This window comes from Vombatus ursinus, unplaced genomic scaffold (genome assembly GCF_900497805.2).
Source record: "Vombatus ursinus unplaced genomic scaffold, bare-nosed wombat genome assembly UNPS02014821.1, whole genome shotgun sequence".
NCBI lineage: Eukaryota > Metazoa > Chordata > Mammalia > Diprotodontia > Vombatidae > Vombatus > Vombatus ursinus.
The window spans coordinates 36,195,754-36,203,082 of NW_020954599.1; the positions used below are offsets into that span (position 1 = coordinate 36,195,754).

Genomic DNA, 7,329 nt, shown 5'->3' on the forward strand with positions numbered 1-7,329 from the left:
ATTCTGTAGGTAGCGCTTCCACTCATGGGCTGTCTACAATATTGCTTCTTCTCACTACCTAACCTACCTACTTCTTCTTCCCCCTGTACTAATTCTACACTAGCTATTGCCCCTTCTTCCCTCACCCCTTCACTGGAGTAGCAGGAAATGATCGCATTCTCCCATTCTCTTAGCACTTCTTGAATTTGTCTTTTGTTCTGAAAAGTCTTCTTTGTTTTTGCATATTGTTTTCAACTTTAATTGGCAAGATATATATGAAGACAAAGCAAACCTTTTAGGAAAATAAAAGTAAATTTTTCACATGGGGTTTTAATACTTAACATTGTGGTTGCTTTGCCCATATGTGCACAAACACATATACAGTACTTGACATGTCTATGCCCATTCCAGTCCATCAGAGTCTTTTGATGATACTTTAAGAGTAGTTTAACCAATTTTTGTAAATGGTTTTATAAACTCTATAAAATCATAGTCCAGTACCTTCCTTCATCTAGTTTACCAAACAGTGTATGTACACTGATACACTATTAACCATAAAGTCCATAATTGATTTTAAACCTCCTGTTAAGCCACACTACTAAAATGCAAGTTTCTTTTTTAAAATATGCTTGTGGAAGCTGCTTCTGCACTTTCCTCTAAACACTCACGACCACCTAGATGATGCTGGTTAGCTGAAATTCTCTCCAGTAGACTCAACACAAACTCTCTTCAGTAGATGACAAAATTTTTCACTCATAGCAAGTATCTCCACATTGGTTTACTTTTCCTTGTGCTTTTTTTTCTTTTCTTTTTCTTTTTCTTTTTTTTGGTGTTCTTTCCTGCATAGATCTGAGTGGGGTATCATTTTTTTCTGACAAGGTTACTTATATGGTTCTCTGTTTTTATTCCTTAATTCTTCATATGTAACAACTTTTCTCTTATGATTTTCTTCCGCAGTTGTATCAGATCCTTAGGTATTATAATCAGTAATACTGGTAGGAGTTGATTCATTCATAGAAGCTCTGAAAAGGACAGGTTCATAAGGAGGAAAAGGACCTTCTCTTGCACTTTCAGATGTGGGAGATGTTCCAAAAATGAATATGCAGGCATTTTTATTTAAATCCCGACTTTTGTGAAAAATATCCAGGTGATTCAAGCCAATGTCAGGCACAGCTTCCCCAAGAGGAGAATTTTCAAGCCCTAAACTTCTCTTGGCAGGTTTTCACATAAGAAATTTTTCCAGAAAATATATCATTACACAAACAAATACAAGTTTAGGGACAGAACCATGTTTGGGATGACTGGAAAGAATTCCTTCAGCAATGAATACCTGAGTAAGCAACATATTTGTTGTAGAAAAAGGAGTAGCCACAAGCTCTCTCAATTAGATGCAACAAAAACTCTTTCCTCTTTTGTTGGAATGTAATCCATTCCTATGTTTGGGAGTGGTGGTGAGACTTCTGCATTCTGCTCTGTCCCAAAATCGGTTCCTCCATTCGTCTTTCCTCCTGGTGGGGGCAGTGGCAGCAAAGGCCCATGTGAGCACCACCCCATCCCAGGCTTCAAGAGGGAGGGGTGTTTTCTTTTTACTTATGTCCATATCTTCTTACTAAATTTTAAGCACTGAGAAAGGCAAGACTTGAGGTTAATTTTGCGGTAAGAAAAGGTACAAATAGATGTACATTCCAAATGTTAAATAGTACCCAAGAAATGTTGAAAGACATTGAGGAAGACCTACAGTTTCTTCTCCTTATAGAGGAGCTATTAGGAGATTTGAATAATCATCCTATTGAAAGAGAAGTCACAGGTATGTTAGAATAGTCACTAGTAGAAAAAAGTCTCAAATTGAAGAGACAATGACTTTGTGGATGTATGGAAGACATCAGGTAGCATATCATTTTCATCTTATTCCCTTCAGTAAATACCTCGATGTCCTCCTCAGGCTTGCACAAAGTAGGCACATAACTGCAGATATTCCTATAGCAGTATAGCAGCATTTTTAGTAATGCACAGGTGTCTATCACCCAAAGACTCTGCCACTAATAGTGTTCTAGTATGGTCATACTGAGAGCACATTCCACTGTTAATCTTTTAGGCATGTATTACCAGTTCTTATTCACTCCTGGAAACTGCCATGAGCTGGACCACAGTATTGCCCTTTTGATTGAAAGCCAAATCTCTGTTGATTTTGTAGAGGGGAGGATACGTTGCTTTCTCCTCCATGCCCAGGAATATTGAATTCTCAGGTGTGCAAAGGACAATCAACTCTATCAATCAGAATATACCACCACCCTGCTCTTCAAGATATTCCTTTTGATATATTATCCAGAAATAATTTCTAATGATATAAAAACTTAGATAAAAAGGGTTATCAGACCAAAAACATGAATTTGTCTTTTCAACAAAGATACATTATTATGATAACCACAAATCAAAAGATTAACTCTATCTAGCACTCAATTCACTAAAGATTTGTACAAACAATATATCTGCCATTAAGAGAAGGAAAGGAAAAAAAATGATTGTCTAATAATCAATGAAATCCTTAAAATCTAGCTTAAAAACAAGGGAATAAACAAAGTAAGTGAAGTATAAAATATACTGACTGTGGCTTGACATGTCAGTATGACATGACATATCAGTATACCTGACAAATATGTATTGCTTTAACATGGAGGATCTCATGTTACCAGGCCCAGTGGATGTGATCCTAATTCAAAGGAAATTTACTGAAAATATACTAAACTGTGTCTGCAAATGGAAATTTTTAAAACAAAATTTACCTAATTTTTGTGCAGAGTATATGATAGTTCTTATGTAAAAATCTAAACATTTTCAGATCATCTGCTCATCTGAGTGACCAAGGACTCCAGATCACTAAGTCAACTCCAATGAAATCCACTTAAAATGGTCTCCATGTGAAGACTTCTAGTTTAATAATATAAAATTTTAAATCTTTAAATTTTTTTTGTCCCTTGTTTTATTTGGGTTTCTACTCTCAGGAATGTTTATTTGCGTGAATCCTACTTACTCATTGTGATATGGCAGTGATCATGGTTCTCAAAATCTGTGATGCAAATCATAATTTCTGGCAGATCCTACTGAGCTGGAAAGACTCAGAGCGGGGGCCTAGTAAAGGAGTATATTTCTATTGTCTGTGTATTATCCTTAGAGAGGTCCGAAATGATTTGTCAATCAACGTATTGTTTTCTTTCAGAGTTTCCCTCACCCCAAAATCCAAAGATGCTCTGGCTTTATCATGTTCTATACGTATATTATTCTAGTCTATATAATACCTTGGCAGGAAGTTGTGTCTTATAGATATATACATTCATTCTTGTAGAAAACTGACATTTAGTAAATTGAAGCTACAGTAAATTACTTTTTTTCTGTCTCGGAGACTTGATTATGCCTCCCTGTGGGCCTAACTCACTATCATGAACTATTAAGAAACTGGTTGAAAGACAAATAGTTTTGCTGTGTAATTTACAGCTTTTAAAATGGAAAGCAGAAAATTAAAGTAAAATGCAAAATCACTTCCTTTTCATTTCTCAAAACAACTTCAAAGACACATTTGAAATGTAATGTGAAAATGGTAAATTTAGAATTCTGTTCTTTATGGACTTTTTTGAAAAGCTCAAGGGACCACAGGAATAGACTGCAAATAAGTCTCATTTAAGTACATCATTTAAGTACCTCAGAAATGTATTTCCTGAAAGTGGAAAGAACAAACAAATGATTGTAGTTTTCTTAAGAAAGAGTTTTCAAGATGGAACTTTGACTTAACACTTTCTTAACTGCTACCTTCAAATAACCTACATGTTTCCCAACAGGCTATCAAGGTATTTCACTTACCAATTACAAATCTGGTGCTATATTAGAGTGCTTTGGAGGAGCAATCTGTATAAATGCAAAGTTAGGTCATTTAAATACCATGGAAAAGGAAAAAAAAAACCTTGCTTTTGATAGTATGTTGCATTTCTTTTTGTAAAATGTATGGATTTTAAAATATTCTTACATTTATAATAGTATTATTCATAATAGGGGCACATTTGGAGGGGGGAAACATGTTGCATGGCATATGTTGTACTGGAATACTGCCACCACTAGAGTGGCTGTGGGGGTCTCCATCTTTGGCTTTATACTTAACACACCCAGTACATGGCATGTTCCCAACACAACACATACACCCCATCGTTTCTTACTGCTTAATTATGGCTCATATTCCCAACATATGTTACATATTGTCAACAGAAGGGGGAAAAAAAGCATACTTAGATTTGAGCTGAATTTAGTGCCTTTAAAATATTCAAATATGTTGTTTTACAATAACATATGGTTGTGAAAAATGTTTTCCCTTTTCCCCCCTAACAGTAGATCTCTTTTAGGATGAATCATGTATTGTACAAGTAAATTAAATGGACTCTGCTCTACTGAAAAATTTATTTGTATTTTTGCTTGACTTTTTGCATTACTGATATACATTCAAAATTCTAAATAAGCCTTTGATGAAATCCAATTCTAATCTAAGTGAAATTTGATTTTACTACATTAAGAATACACAGCAAACAAGAAGTTATTCATTACCCATTCTGTGCCATAAATTGTGCCAGGTACTTGAAAATTCAAATATAAAAATGAGAGAGTCCAGTGATTTCATAATCGAGAGGAACTGAGCCTGGCTTTATCTCCTAGTACATAATGCTAAATTGCCCTATTAAACATAAGTTCCTGGATTGGAATTATTATTTGATATATGCTCTTAAGGCATCAGTGAATGTATAGACCTTCACTATTAATTGAGGAGAAATTTACAAAAAATTGTAGTTATGGCCCTATTTGCAAATCCTTATAACAAAATGTTCTTAAAAGAAAACCAGTATAGTAGGAGTCCTAGGATCTAAGATCTAGGTTTGGCTCTTCCATTAACTCACTTTGTGATTTTGAAGAAGCCAGTTAATTTCTCTGGATCTCAGTATTCTTGTTTGTTAAATGAGATGCTCTGACATTGTATGGTCTCATAATTTCATCCCTCAACTGTTGTAATATCCTTCTCCTTGTCTCAAGTCTCTCCCCTACTCCAGTCCATCCTCCATTCAGATATTACAGTGATCTCCCTAAAGCCGATGTATGACATGCTATCCCACTGCTCACCAACAGCCAGTGGCTACACATTACCTCCAGGATCAAATATAAAATCCCGTTTGGTTTGAAAGTCTTTCATAACCTTTACCCCTTCCAATCTTGCCAGTCTTCTTACTCATTATGTTTCTCTGTGTACTCTGTAATTCAGTGAAACAGACGTTTCAGTTGCTCAAATAAGACACTCCATCTCCAGAATCAGGACCTTTTCACTAGCAATTCCCTATCCCTGGAAAGTTCTGCCTCTTTATTTCTGCCTCCTGGCTTCTCTGACTTCCTTTAAGGCTCAGCTAAAATGCTTCCTCCTTTAAGAAGCCTTTTCTGTCTCCCTTAATGTCAATGCCTTCCCTCTGAAGTTATCTCCAATCTACCCTGTATGTATCTGGCATGTACAGAATTATTTGCATGTTATCTCCCCTTTTAGACTTTGAATTTCTTGGGGACAGGGTATTTTTGCATATTTTGCATCCACAGCTCTTAACATGGTGCCTGGCATAGAATATGCTTAATAAATGCTTGCTGACTAACTCTGAACCCATATTTCTTGACATAGAAGCAAAAGGGATGAGAAAAAAAATTAAATTCAGGAGTTTGGAATGATAATCATGGGAAGAAAGAACAGAATTAGGGAAAGATGAAGAGCCTATCCATGAGAAAGCATATATGCCACATGATCCTTCCCCTCTCAGCCCAAGAAAGCATGAATACCTTTCTGAATGCTTAGAAAAGAAGGTGCTCTTTCTAGATCATCTGAATATTAAAATGTCATATTTTATAATGGTTTTAAACTTGTTTTGAAAGTACTTTCAAACACATTATTTTACTCCATCCTCACAACAAATATCCTTATCCCTGACAGATAAGGACACTCAGATCAAGAGAACTGAAGTTACTTGCCCAAGGTCACACATCCTGTGAGTCAGTTGAAAATCTAATGTGAAAATTAATATCTGCTGATTCTCACCTTGGTGTTCTTTCCCTTGAACTATCCAGCCCTTTATTCAAGCTTAGTTCCACCTACGATTTCTGTTAAATATGATATTAGAAAAGTATTAGCAAAGGAGTACAATAATGATTTACCAAAAGATAGATGAGGATATAAAAAAGAACATCAATTTTTAATGTACATACATTTCTTACAGACAGGTTGTTTTTGTTTCAAATTTAATCCTTTGCGTTTAAATTGAACTGTCACTTTATATCACTGTAGGTATAATCCCAGGACTGGAAAGACCTTGTGAGGTCATCTTGTCCTTTCCCCTGCCTTCATTTCAACTACCCTGCGAAAGATTAAGCTTGAAATGAAAATGTACATCCCATTCTATCTTTCCACAATTTTTGCTGCCCTCATCCATCTCTAATTATTTCTATGATATATCATTACGCAAAAGTGATTAGCTATATAAGTTATGTTCTTCATGATATAATAGTGCCTGAGAGAGTTAAAAACAGCCTTGCAGGTGCCTGACATTTAGTGTGTGAATTAGACATCAGAAAGAATGGATCCTACAAAGTCTTAATACAATTTGATATTTTTAAATATTAAGTAAGCACATAAATCTTTGTTATTTTCTTATTAATTTATTTTTCTGAAAAGAAAATTAATTACAACATTAATAAAATGAATGGAGAATTAAGTTCCCAATGTGCAATGTTTCTGAATGAGATTAAATTAATGTATTTTATATAAAATATACAGTATCTCAACAAACTGATCATTTAAATACACATTGTTCTTTGTGTTACTGACAAGCTGAAAAAGAGACACAATTAACACAGCTTCACCAAAAAAATAATCATGTACTACACATAAAAATATCCAATTTTCCATGAGCAAATAATAATATGATGGATGCCATCGTGCTTGATAATCTTCCTTCCACTATCCAATCCCTCTGTGATTACAAGATGAACCCGAATGCTAGCTCTTAAAACAATCTTTTCCCTCTTATTCCAAATCACTCCTCACAAGGGAATACTTTCCTCACAAGATTCCACTTTCTATGGGTTAACCCCATAAAAAAGGCAAGCAAGTAGGGGGGAAAAAGTGGCAGAGAAAGGAAGTGAAGAAGGAATTGCAGAATCCATTAAAGGTCCCATATTCATTTGTCAGAAGGGAACGCAGTAGAAAAACTGGAAGAAAATGCTAGTGTCCTTGTGCAACAGGATATGGGCAGTACTGCTTGAAAGATTATAGTGTTTGTGCAT

The 7,329-nt window shown here is 35.1% G+C and overlaps 1 pseudogene; it reads right to left on the bottom strand.

The window, feature by feature from the left end:
* Nucleotides 1-806: 806 nt before the first annotated feature.
* On the bottom strand, nt 807-1,533 carry LOC114024443 (annotated as a pseudogene).
* Between the last annotated feature and the right edge of the window lie 5,796 nt (nt 1,534-7,329).